Source organism: Papaver somniferum, chromosome 3 (genome assembly GCF_003573695.1).
Source record: "Papaver somniferum cultivar HN1 chromosome 3, ASM357369v1, whole genome shotgun sequence".
In the NCBI taxonomy this organism is placed as follows: Eukaryota; Viridiplantae; Streptophyta; class Magnoliopsida; order Ranunculales; family Papaveraceae; genus Papaver; species Papaver somniferum.
Window position 1 is genome coordinate 210,436,399 of NC_039360.1, and position 13,677 is coordinate 210,450,075.

Genomic DNA, 13,677 nt, shown 5'->3' on the forward strand with positions numbered 1-13,677 from the left:
TCAAATCCTTGACCAAGACCATCAAAGTTGTTTCCAAGATTGAATTTTGTAAAGCAAACTAAATCCTCCTCATGCCCACTAAAAAGATCCAATTTCTTTTCTAGGATAAAACCTTTAGATGAAATCTTTTCAAAAATTCTAGCACAAGAATCATTCACAAACCTAATCCTAAGACAATTTTGGTCACAAGAAAAATCCATGCTAGAGGTATTTGAGCTTTTACAACTTCTTTTTGAGCTCTTAGAATTCATCATAAGATCTAAAATTAAGAAGGACCAAGAGGAAATCACTTACTTGGAATGAACCTTGAACACCCTTTCTTTTGATTTCTCCAGGGAAGTTTTAATGGAGGAACCAAAAAAACCCTAAGTGTTCACGTACGCGGACTGTTAGGATGAGGGAGAAGGTACGCGAACTTCCTTCTCTTATATACCCATCTAATGGGCTTGGACCCGTTTAGGAGACCGCGACCCACAAAAAGGAATTGTAGGATTTCTTAGGCGTTCGAGAACCAAGATAAGCATACAAGCTTATGAGATGAAAGAAGAATAGAAGAAAACATTAACCCGAGTACACACAAAACAAACCGTTCTTGCCCCATTTCAAGAATATATACAAATGGGGTAACGCCAATCAAGTTACCAGGTGGCGAGATGTGCAGAGAGATTCTCACGCACCATTTCCGGTTGATATTTGTGAAAGGTATCAGTGATATAATCATAATAATGATGATAATCAGGGTTGACTGATCTTTCTATTTTCCTCTTTGGATGACTAGAAGGAAGATTCTTCCGATTTTTAGTCCGTACAGTAATGTTTGTATGTACAAGACCTTTATCAGGATAATTCTTAGACTTAACAGAATTAAGTTTTTCTAAGAATTCAAAAACACTTTTGAATGCTCTGAATAGATCTTTGTCAATTGATCCATTATGATAGTATTCCTCAAAAATATTAAGAGTTAATCTAGTGAGATTCTATATCTTTGAGCGCGACGAATGTTTCCTCAATCTTCCCTTCTTTTTATTTTTTCCTTTAGACTGAATCTCATCATCTAATTTATCCTTTTTAGATGAATAGAGATTATTATGAGAAACCGGAGGTTTTACCCTTAATAATCTTTGAACAATCTTTAAGGAATCCTGGCGTGCGTTACAGATGCCAAGAGCAAGTTTTCTAAAGAAATTTCCCATAAGAAAAAATTTGAAGGACCGAACAAACACAAACTTATCAGGTTTAAGGTGTTTGCCAGCTCTGATACCAACTGAAAAAGCGGGGGTACAACAACCAAACCTAATATTTCACTTAGCAATCGTTATGGATAAACTCCAATATACTTTGTAGAGAATCAACTAGACAGTCAGACTCAATCTAGAGAAAATTATATTGAGGAGTTAATATCTCTCTCACTTGATTTGATCTTTACTCAAGCAAATAAGAATTTGCGAGTCTTTATCAAATACAAGGATAATAAACTTGGATGGTACCAAAGACCAATATCCAAGGATCAATCAATTTCCAATCAACAACCAAGGTTGGATTTCACAATTGATCGATACAACGCACAACCTGTGATATTTCAATTATATAACAAAATATAATGCGGAATAGAAATAACACAGACACCAAAAATTTTTTTAACGAGGAAACTGCAAATACAGAAAAACCCCGGGACCTAGTCCAGATTGAACACCACACTGTATTAAACCGCTACAGACACTAGCCTATTAAAAACTAACTTCGGTATGGACTGTAGTTGAACCCCAATCAATATCACACTGATTCAAGGTACAGTTGCGCTCCTTACGTCTCTGATCCCAGTAGGATACTACGCACTTGATTTCCTTAGCTGATCTCACCCACAACTAAGAGTTGCTACGACCCAAAGTCGAAGACTTTAATAAACAAATCTGTATCACACAGAAAAGTCAACAAAATAGATAAATTTGTCTCCCACAGAAATACCTACGAGTTTTGTTCCGTCTTTTGATAAAACAAGGTGAACAGGAACGAATTGATAACCCAGACTTATATTCCCGAAGAACAACCTAATATTATCAATCACCTCACAATAATCTTAATCGACGCGGCGAAAGAAGATACTGTGGAATCACAAACGAGGAGACGAAGATGTTTGTGACTACTTTTCTATCTTGCCTATCGGAGATATAAATCTCAATCCAATCGTTACGATTGTACTCAAAACGATAGAATCAGTAAGATCAGATCACACAACTACGAGAAAGTAGTATCGGTATGGCTTCACAATCCCAATGAAGTCTTTAAGTCGTTAACCTGGTTTACAAGAAGAAACCTAAGGTTAAAGGAGAATCGACTCTAGCTAATACAACTAGTATCACACAAGAGGTGTGGGGATTAGGTTTCCCAGTTGCTAGAGTTCTCCCTTATATGGTCTTTCAAATCATGGTTTGCAATCAATGTTAGCTTGGTAAAAAAGCATTCAATATTCACCGTTAGATGAAAACCTGATTAGATTAAAGCTAATATCTTTCAACCGTTAGATCGAAAACTTAGCTTGTTATACACAAATGAAATGTACTATTTTGGGTTTATGTAACCGTACCCAAACATGAACATTTGTTGGTTCAACAATAGTTAACCAATGGTTAGCCATATGAGCACTTTCATATCAACCATGTTCTCTTCATCATAACTAGTTCAAATGACTCAAATGAACTAGTTAGAGAGTTGTTCAATTGCAAGGAAATCTTATGTAACTACACAAGACATAATCGAAGCAAAAACGATTTGATTCACTCGAATCGGTTCATGAACTATATAGCCACGGTTTGCATTTAGCATTCCTTAGTTAATATAAATAAGTTCACAAACAATCGTCTTTAGATATAACCATCTTAAGTTCGCAGACTTAGTTCGCGGACTTAAGTTTCCGGAAGGAGTTCTCAAACTCCAGCATATTTTCTCGGGTCGAGAACTTCCGCCAGTTCGCTGACTGGGTTCGCGGACTGAGTTCGCGGCCTGAGTTCACGGCTCTTGTTCCGGTTCTCTTGATCAACAAAGTTCGCAAATTTCGGTTCAAGGAAAAAGGACTTATACATATATGTGTTGCCACACAATGCTTATATCCATCATTGGTTATTTAATATAAACTCTCATTTCAACCATTGAAACATTCTTAGAGGACATTTTGTCAAAGTAATCAATTTTCAATGTGATTGAAACGTGTCATGACTTTCGTCACTAGGTAAAGATGAACTTGGACAAAGCAAAAGCTTACCAACACATATTTCGAGAAATAGATAGGCGAGATAAACTCGGTTCGAAATAGAAAATGTGTATAATCAAAGTCTATATAGTAAAACGACTTTTGTCTCAAAATAGGAGATAGAGCAGATATACTTTTGAGTGATAGATAAGTTCAAGTCTCCACATACCTTTTAGTCGATGAAGATCCACTAGTTCCTTGAGTATTCCTTCGTCTTGTATGATGATTGCCATGGAGTTCTTGAGCTCAACTACACTTTCTATCCTAGTCCAAGACTTAGCTATAATAGACAAGAAATCAAGACTTATAGTTTTGATCAATAACATTGACAAACATGCTTGAGATAACAACGCATGCAAGTTCGACCGACCAATGTTCTAACAGTATGTTTTGATAAAAACAAATTCTAAAGACTAAACAACTTAGCTCAAAAAATAGAGCACAAGGTAATTGTTGAAATCAACAAATCAACTGTCATTAAGGAGAAAAACGAGGATTTTAAAGGAGAGCAACAAAGATAATTTTCTCAAGAATATTTGATCAATTATATTACATTATGTAATAATTAACCGGAGCAAGGCTCAACCAGTAAGATGATCATTTTATTCTTAAACCGAAAAACAGATACAACAAAGACCACAAGTTAAATCCTCAGGGGGGCACACTTCTTATTTCTCTCACCCTAATAAAACCCGGTATAATCCCCGGTGAGTGTGGAATCGTTGAAAAGCTTATCCACACTATAATAGCGCACACCCCATTGCTCTATGAGTCTGGTTGAGTAGTTGACTAAATTTACTAGCACCTAAAGGTGATTTGACTACACAACCATAGTCTTTACCTCCTCTCTATTCCAGAACCTACCTATTTATAGACTTAAATCCACATGGTCAGTGGCTGAAACATTGAATTTACTTTGAAAATGCTTTACACCCCCCACTTGGAAGTGTATCTCCACCGACATATTAAACTTTAGGGTAAATGGTTGTGTAACGTTTAACATGGGGACTAGGGTGTTTTCCGCTTGGAAGTGTCGGATGATCAATGAGCTAGCAATGCGTACAGAAAAGCTAAGGGTGGAACACACTGGTGGACCATCAAAATCGATCCATTGGACGCTGGGTCCCATTCAGGATTTAAAAACCTCATCCTAGTAAATCCTGTGGAGGGAAAGTGTATTAGTAGTGTGGTTAAATTTTGTTTCTAAAAACCTCAATCTGGATATCGCTTTGGATTTCAATTAATGTTAATTCGTATATGTTTGGAATAATGAATCTTTTATTTGTTACAGCAAAAACACTAAAGTTGAGACAAGAGCGTGTTGTTGGTCAATTCTTTAATACAGGCCCCTATATTTCATGGTGGGGTTGGTTGGGAGGAGATCAACAGTGGATATAAATGCCACATTGTGGTGTAAAAAAAGTGGTATAAAAAAGCGGGGTCTCTGTAAAGTGAAAAAAGCACGGTCCAAGTACGGGACAAAAAGAAAGCGAGGTAGAGAGATAAAAATCGACGGTCCTTGGGGGGCCAAACTCTTGTCCCATATCTGGTTTAAGGGTTGTAGCAGTTGCGCAAAAAGCGAGTTTCAATCTGGAATCTGGATTCAATATTGAGTTTGATTTATTATTAGTATTTTTTAACGGGAAAGGCAAATTTTACTGAAGAGGCTTGCATCGTAAAGATAAACTGTAATGTAAACTAAGCACCTTACACAATAAAAAATCGAGCAGTGTTGTACGGTCACACGGTACAGCTTAATGAAATAGTCGCTTTTTAGCCGTCAGATTATCTTCACCGTCGTTGATATGTCTTCGTATTTTAGTTTTTTTTTTTTGCAGTACTTTAGTGGCCCAACGAAATTTTCTTCTCCTACCAATCGCTCGAACATTTTCGTTTTTCCAGTTCTTGAACACTATAATGTGGCTTCCCATAAGATTAAGGGGTATGGTAGTCCCCCGACTAGTGGTATCCTACCATCCACTCTATCAACCGAACGAGTGTGTGAACATGTTGGGGGTGGGATTGAGTTGGGACCCAAAGTGGCCTTTAAATAGAGAAGATTGGTAGTTCATTAAATGAAGATTGACCCCATCGATAGCCCTTGTTTGGAGCCGCTAGCTCATTAGTTGTACTCCTTATCGTACGAGACAACATACTTGATTTACAGCTTACAATGATGCAATTCGAACAACCATATTAACTCAAAAAATGCACCATTACAACAATAAAACTTTTAATACTACTCTATATTGCCTATTACCTAGATATGGCGATGTGACTGAATGGGACGGAGAGTTAACTCCAGCTTCTCCAACCTCTCTTCTTTTAACTTATCCCTTAAATAAACTTGTTGGGTTCCATTTAATAGAATTGGTGTAGTAGTTGGGTGAAGTTTTGGGGGACACATCTGGGGTATGTGAAGATTTCCGTTTTTGAATTCATGAATTAGGAATGCTGTCATCGACTCAGCATATATAAGGACCCAGAGATAGAAGCTTAACAAACCAAAGTATCTTTCTACTTTAAGTTGCATTCATCCGTTCCATTTGAGAAGCAGTGAATCATGCATTCAACTTCAGGTTTCACGATTCAACTATCTTTCGAACCATTACACGTTGACTTCAAAACGATGGATAAGGAAGAAGTCTACTTGGCTGGTGTAATCTTTGATCCATGTGGTATCAACGTTTCCGAAGTCAGTACTTACGCAAAAGATCTTTGGAGGCTGAGTTGTGTTCCTGCTGTTAGGCTCGTCTCCAACACCGGAAATGAAAATATCCTCATTATTAAACTGCTAAACGCAGGAAAACTATCAGAAATAATTGAAGGTAGTCCATGGTTTTATAGAGGTAGTTTTTTTTTTTTCGTATATGGAGCACACAGCAGGCTTTATCCCTTCCCGAGATTGTTTTCCTATTTACGTTCTAGTTGAAGTCGTGTACCATTACCCCGAAATGTCTGAAAAATTTGTCATGCTAGAAGAGGCAACTTTTGTTGCATGGTCATTTGGCCTTCCAATAAACTTTAGCCATGCTTACAACCGTAAACCAAATACGGCTTTCAAAATTATTTGGGACCCTAGCTTCTCTTTACCTGTTTCTTTCGACATAACCAGAGACGGTTCTGGTGAGAAATTTAGGTTAGTTCTACTCTAAAACTTCATTCCAACTTATAAGAATTCTGAGGAGTTATGGGAAGCCCAACCACTCAAGGTCTCGAGTACGTTCTCTATAGAGACAACGTCATTAGGCTCTAGTTCACCAAACCCTACTCAGGGGTCCGATAATGAAAGTCGGTCTACGAAAGCAACCACTGGAGAATTAAGCCCTAAGATTTCGAACCCTTCTCCAGAATTAATCCTTGGAATGCCATCTCCTGTACGAGTATGTCAAAAAAGGGTAAGGGTCGGCAATTGGCATGGGGAAGTTATTCAAATAAAGGATGACGATCCTCAAGAAATCGAGCTTCCAGATTTTGAAAGTGTGATGTTCACTAATAGCTGGTTGTATCTTTCACAGGAATTTGCAGCCTCACTCACGGGGCTAACATCGAACCTTGTTGCTGCAACTCCGCAGCATGTTTCGACAACGAGTTTAGCAAATCCCTCGAGCAGAACATCGGGAGTCAGGATTCAATTTCTTTCACTAAATCGTCTCGTTATGAAAGAAGGTTAATGCGCATTGAAAATGGTCAGCTGGTTCATTAAGCTTGTTGAAATCGTTAGACCGGAACGATGTTTTTCTCCTTTTTGGTGTATTTCTCCTTTTTATCAATGTTCCGTAACATCTTTTTTAAGTTTTCAAGGTTAGCATATGCAGGATTTTGGGAATGTACAGCGGAATTATGCATCTTGCACTATTGATTAGTTTTTGAATTTTCTTATATTTTTCCACATTGAAAAATTTTCTTACTCATATTGGGCCAGGAAACAAGATTACGAGACAACTGTCTTAGGAAATTTGGAAGTGAGTTGATGCTCATTGATTAGTTGATTCATTGAAAATTCGTCCGAGCGGAAAATCTTAGGAAATTTGGAAGTGAGTTGATGCTCATTGATTAGCCGATTCATTGAAAATTCGTCCGAGCGGAAAATATTTGTCTCCTTTACGCATTGAAAGTGTGTATTTCTCTTTTTCATTAGTACGAAAACGGTACCAATGCGTTCGATGCAGGCCCACAAAATAATATGTTTTTTTTTTGAAGATAGAATTAGTATTAAAAAGATTTTTCTGGTGGTTAGTTTATTATAACAAAAATTCATAAATGAACCGTGAGCTCGGACTATATCAAAACCGAGACATGGTAGGTCCCATAAACTGGACCCGTCCTGGTTCCGTGACCGAAAATGCTAAAAATCCCCCACACTTATACCCAAATTTCTTTCACCCCTATGTGTCTGGCTCACTTTTAAAGCGGACCCCTGTTTTTCCCAGGTGAAGTATGGTGAGGATGAGATCTACGGTTTTTTTTTTATCTTACTAAGCAGCCTAGTATTGCTGACACATGGGGATGCAAAATTGTAGTGTAAAGAAGCGGGAGACGGCACCCATGTCTCTGTTTTAAAACTGTCTAACTTCGCGGTACGTTTAGAAGGACAGTTATTATAACTTCGCGGTACCTGAATGCGAATCTCGATATAAATGTGAGGCTAAGATTATAGGGAGGTGAATAGGGAGGTGGAGATCAGGGAGCCAAATAGTATTTCCGCTTTACTAACGACTATGGCTGTCAAAATATAATACATTATCGTGGTTTGCATGGGTTAATACATTATCGTGTAGGGCCCCAGAATTTAATAACCTTATCCTTCTAGATTGGGCGGTGTACGATTACTATATATTAGAACCTACCTTTACAATTCTTCATCCATTTCAACTCTGTTTCAACTCCAAGTTGCATAATTCCACCGTTTAACACGACGACAAGCAAGTAGAAACTTCTGAATTTGGGTTTATTCACCTTAAAAGAAGAAGATAGTTTCTCTTTAGCGTTGACAACCAGTGCTATTGTAATGGCCAGATCTACCCCTCTTCAACCGGAATTCAATCTCAGCGCATGGAATACTCGCGAAGATGCAGATACAGAAGTGCCATGATGTTAGTAGGTAGAATCTTCTCAAACCTGTACATCAACCCAGATACAATGCCTGCCAAGCTGAAAGAGAAATGACAACTATCATATGAGCCAGAAGTGAACCAAATAGGAAACTATAAGTGTGAAAATAGATTCGTTTTTACACTTCGATCAGTAGAGGATGCTGCTATTGCTAGATGCAGAGCACCTTCGAAATTCATGAAATCTACTCTAGCCCTTGTTGAATGCGACAGTACTAAAAACCCTAATGAGGTTGATCTTGATGATGTTGAGTTTGATGTTAGTATGTACAACATTCCTCCCGACAAATGGATAGATGACATCCCAAAGAAAATAGCATCAACCTTAGGCACACCCGTTTTAGTCACAATACCTCAGTCGGCTCACTTTGAAGATCAATATATCAAGGCCAAAATAAAGATGAAATGAAACATACTTTTCCAGCAACAAGTAAGTATTGGTTCGATGATGATCACTCAATCATTGTGAGATTCTTCTATGTTGGTTTCCCTAGTTACATTTGTCCCATGTGCAGAGTGATAGAACATCCATCCTACAAATGTACTAATGCCCAAATGGAACTGAATTGGCACAGTCCTATGAGCACTAGAAATTTCTTTTGATTGTGGGACTACGGAAATCTATCAGATTTATTGGTATTTTGTGGTCACCTGTATTTTTCTACTATATTGTGGATTTCTCGGTGAGTCTGTGAAAGCAATATCATTTATCTCTTTTAAAGAGAACGGGTGCTACTTTTTTTTTTGGGTTGATTGGTTTCGAGTATTAGTTATATGTAATACTATGTAACAAAAACTAACTGTGTTTGATTTTTCCCATTTTCCCCATTGTATTCGACTTAGGGACAAAATTAAGATGGATAATATTCCATAATTATAATAATAATAATAATAATAATAATAAAGAAATATATAAAAATAATTTATGAGAATTGTCCGGTAAGGACACGATTTATAAAGGCTGATGCCAAAATTGGCGGGGCTTATACCGAACCCGGTCAATTCATGAAGACCATAAGATATGTTGTCTCATAGAGTATGCAAATAGAAACTGCTTTGTGTGTGTTGTGTGGAACGGAAGAAGAAACAACAAATCACATGTTTATGCATTGCTCCTTTTCTTTCTTGGTTTGGGACTATTTCATCAAAGCCTTCAAGATCTCATGGTCAATGCCGAGAACGCTTTTACAATTGTTTGATGCTTGGAATACGAACATCTTGCATGGAAATGGTAAAGCTATTTGGCAAATTAGTCACTATGCAATATGTTGGATTTTGTGGAAGGAAAGAAATGTGTGAGTCTTTGGTGGTCGTAGGAAAGACACTAATGAGATCATTGATCTAGTTAAACATTTAGTTGTACTTTGGTCATTTGATTCCGATACTTTTAAATCTGTTCCCCTAGTCTCATTTGGAGCAATTGGGAAGCACTCATGAGTGAGTGATCAACTTTGTATAACTCTCTTTTTCTCTTTAATATAACCTTTTTCTTCGGAAAAAAACTTCATCGCCGCACAGATTTTAAAATTCTACCTCTATCAAATCTTGTGGTGGAAGGAAGCTGGTCCTCTATTGGTAAAATAGACTTCACGTAAGTTATCGTGACACAAGCAGCGGGTATATGATATGTCATAACTGGCTTCTACAAGAGGTTAATGTTCTTGCTAGTCCAGGTACACGAAACACCGTTTGGCGTGACCAGTTAAATTTGACATGTTGGTCAATCTGATCTAACGTACTAAAGACACACCAATGACTTAAATATAGTATTAAATAACCTTGCTATATTTTGGGGAGTTGTAGAGTCAATCTAATCTAACATCAAACAGCACGATCCAACGGAACTGAACAGGCGCTGCTTGGTCTATAAAACCAACCCAGTAATGGCCTTGTTTCGTATTCAGTGCTGAAGTCCGAACTATCAAAAAATTGAACCACACTGGAAGAAAATGCAGTCACCAACGAACTTTCACGCCCTGAAACAGATAGATCTTAATGATTTCTTACCGCATCGCACTTTTGAGTTAAAAAAGTTAGAAACTTCTCTTCAAGAGAAAGAAGACAGGTTAGCTGCTCAATTTATCCAGGTCCAAAAAATATCTCACCAAATAGATTTGGTTCTAAAGAATGTCCAATAAATTTTTTACTGATCTCATGAATTTGTTTAAGATGAATAACCGTCTCATCGATTACATAGAAACAATTGAGGCTAGACTCGGAACGCTTGAAAAAACAGTTGAAGACGATGATCAACCAGGTGATGTACCTCAGATCAGAATTTAAAGTCATGTCTTGCGTAGTTTAATTCTAGTTAGTGATTTTTAGTCAAATTATTTTTAGTGGATTTCTACCTAAGCAATTCTTTGATCTATTTATATAATCTTCTGGCCATTCCATTTTTTTTTATATATTGAGGTTTTTATTATTAGATGCCTTTTTTATTTTTTAAAGATCGTTGAACAAACGTAGTGCACATGTTTAAAATTGGAATGTGATGGTCGAGAGCGAGACTAACCACAACACTTGGGATAATTGGTCGACCGAAGGGAGACCTCTATATGGTCACTTCCTTCTTTGTTAGTAAGAGCATCCACAGTGGGCGAGTATAACCAAAAATTTGGGATGAGATCGTAACACAGTGGGACGGAGTAAAGATCAAATTTGGACCAAAGATCAAATTCCAGACCAAATATGGTCGCGACCAAATCCCAAATTCTAATATAGTCGGGCGTAAATTTAAAGTACGCTTGTTGTTGGGCGTAAATTTAAAGTACGCTTGTTAACGGGCGGAGATTTAAATTACGCCCGATGAAATTTTAATTAAATAAAAAAAAAAAGAATGAGGCGGACTTTTAAAGTCCGCCTGTTAAAATTTACAAAGAATGGGGCGGACTTTTAAAGTCCGCCTGATGGAATTTTAATGGGGCGGACTTTTAAAGTCCGCCTGATGAAATTTACAAAAAATGGGGCGGATTTTTAAAGTCCGCGTGATGAAATTTTACAAAAAAAAAATGGGGCGGACTTTTAAAGTCCGCCTGACGAAATTTTAATCATGAACCGTTGCGTCACAACACGGACTAAACCCAAATTTTGGTCTTTTTTTTGATCTTTGATCTTTGGTTTTGATCGCACCACTGCAGTTGCTCTAACAGAGTACAAAAAAAAACTCAAAATGAGTTTCCCACTCTCTCAAATTTTATGAAATTTAAGATCATCTTCAAATAATCAACCAAATTGACTCGAAATTAATATCAACTACCGCTATACAAACAAATTATATGTTCAAATACCATCAAAAACTCGATTGATTCGGTCGGATCTATCAATTCAAGTACCCTTACAAGATAAATTGACTTCAAATTAATGCAAAAAAAATTCAACGAACCCATTTCAGTGATTCAACATTTAAGGAAATGTACCTCTTAATAAAGTTTCCTTAAAGAAATTCAAATCTGTAAAAAAACAGAGATGCAAATAAAATTTGCAGAGATTTCGGATCAAGTCGCGGGTGAAGGAGACGGAGTAACGAGTTGGATTAAGACCATATCCCTATCCATTAGCCCATAATTCATAGTTGAATGTGAAAACTACAGACAAACCCATTTCACAGATTTTTTCCACTGTGAAATCCACGCTCAAAATTCTTCAGACGCGCATCCGTTTTCGGTGAAAATATTTCTCCTAAGCCCATAATTTATAAAATTAGGTTTCAGTTTTTTCTGTTCTTCTAACCTTCGATTAAATTCGCAGACCAGACGAGGTGGAGGACCACGACGACCAAAACCATCAATCTCTCATATGCCACCAAAAAGGGTTGGATATCTCTCTCTTCACCAAACCCTATTAATGAATTTCTCAATCAGTTTAATCAAAATTCCAGAAATACAGGGAAGAATCAATTGGAAGCAACGAATCGGCAACAAAACAATGGTGGACGTGAACTGAAATACAGGGAAGAATCAACTGGAAACAACGAATCAGCAACAAAACAATGGTGATGGATCTGTGGTGGTCAAAGAAATGGAGTCTGGGTTCGAGTTGATGTTGATTTTCAAGGGTTCGGTGGAATTTGAAGTGAGAAAAGAAGAAACTGAATCTGTTGAACAGAGATTGAGATTTAAATGAGTTCGAAATCTAGAGATTCAGAAATTAGGGTTTGCTGTGATTCAGACTCTGTTGGCAGTGAAACATTGGAAATAGAGGTTTGATGTTGATGAAGAAACTGAGCTGGTGGTGTTCTTGAGCAGTGAAGTTGGTATTGAGATTAATGGGTTTATGGAGAAGACTCATGTGCACAACGTGATGTTGTTGCCATCAAAGAACAAGAAGAGGAAATCAGTGGTAGAATTGATATGGGTTTTCTGAGAAAGATCGATAGATGGGTTTGGTGAAGAACGACACTGTGATATGGAGAAGATGGGTGCTGCTCGATCGAACTGACGCTGATGAGCTGCTGTTGTGAATTGTGAAACCAGATGAAGAAATTGAAATTTATACATGGAAGAATCAATTGGAAGCAATGAATCGGCAACAAAACAATGGTGGACGTCAACTGAAGTACGGGGAAGAATCAATTGGAAGCAACGAATCGGCAACAAAATAATTGTGGTAACTTATCTTTTTCTTTGTTATTTCAACTACTGCTGGTGTTGCAAATGATGCTTTGGAATTAGATTTGCCAAATAACGGTTGTTGTTTTTTTTTTGAAGTCTGGAGGTCCAGGATGGGAAGTTCTGAAAGGAAGAAAAGGTGGAAAAATTCCCAAGGCATCAGAATCTACCGCAATTATAATGATTCATAATTGATTTTCTATCAAAAGCAACCTTAATTGGATTCATGGTCGGTGCTGCAATAATAGTTTCTCTGCAACAACTCAAGGACCTTCTTGGGATTGTAAATTTTACCAAACAAATGGTGTCATTGCTGTTTTGAGCTCTGTTTTTCAACATTCTGAACAATGGGTAAAGAGCTGAATACAAATGTGACAAGTTACTTGTGATAATCTATAGTAACAGTTAAGATCAAAATCAAAAGTAGAGCTGCTTTACTTTTCCTTCGTCTGAATCACAGGAAGCAATATCTTGTCCAAATACTATCGGGTATAATCTGTGAATGCTTCCCAATATAAACTGCTTGTCCCTGCATGAGAAAATAAGCTTTGCATGGATACATGTTATGACTTCCCTTGCATTTGAAATGGAATTAGGAACACAGGGTGTGAAGACAAAATATAGGTACATCACACATGCGTTTACTGATCTCTAGCACCTCGTCACTTGCACATTAGCCAAGTTTATCCAAGTAGGAAAGAAACAC

At 37.3% G+C, this 13,677-nt stretch overlaps 1 long non-coding RNA gene across 1 annotated transcript; it reads left to right on the forward strand.

Annotated features, from left to right (window-relative positions):
• Positions 1 to 11,847: 11,847 nt before the first annotated feature.
• LOC113358551 lies at positions 11,848 to 13,414 on the forward strand. Its single transcript, XR_003364665.1, has 2 exons — positions 11,848 to 12,969; positions 13,071 to 13,414. It is a non-coding gene; the product is annotated as an uncharacterized LOC113358551 (long non-coding RNA).
• Positions 13,415 to 13,677: the final 263 nt, after the last annotated feature.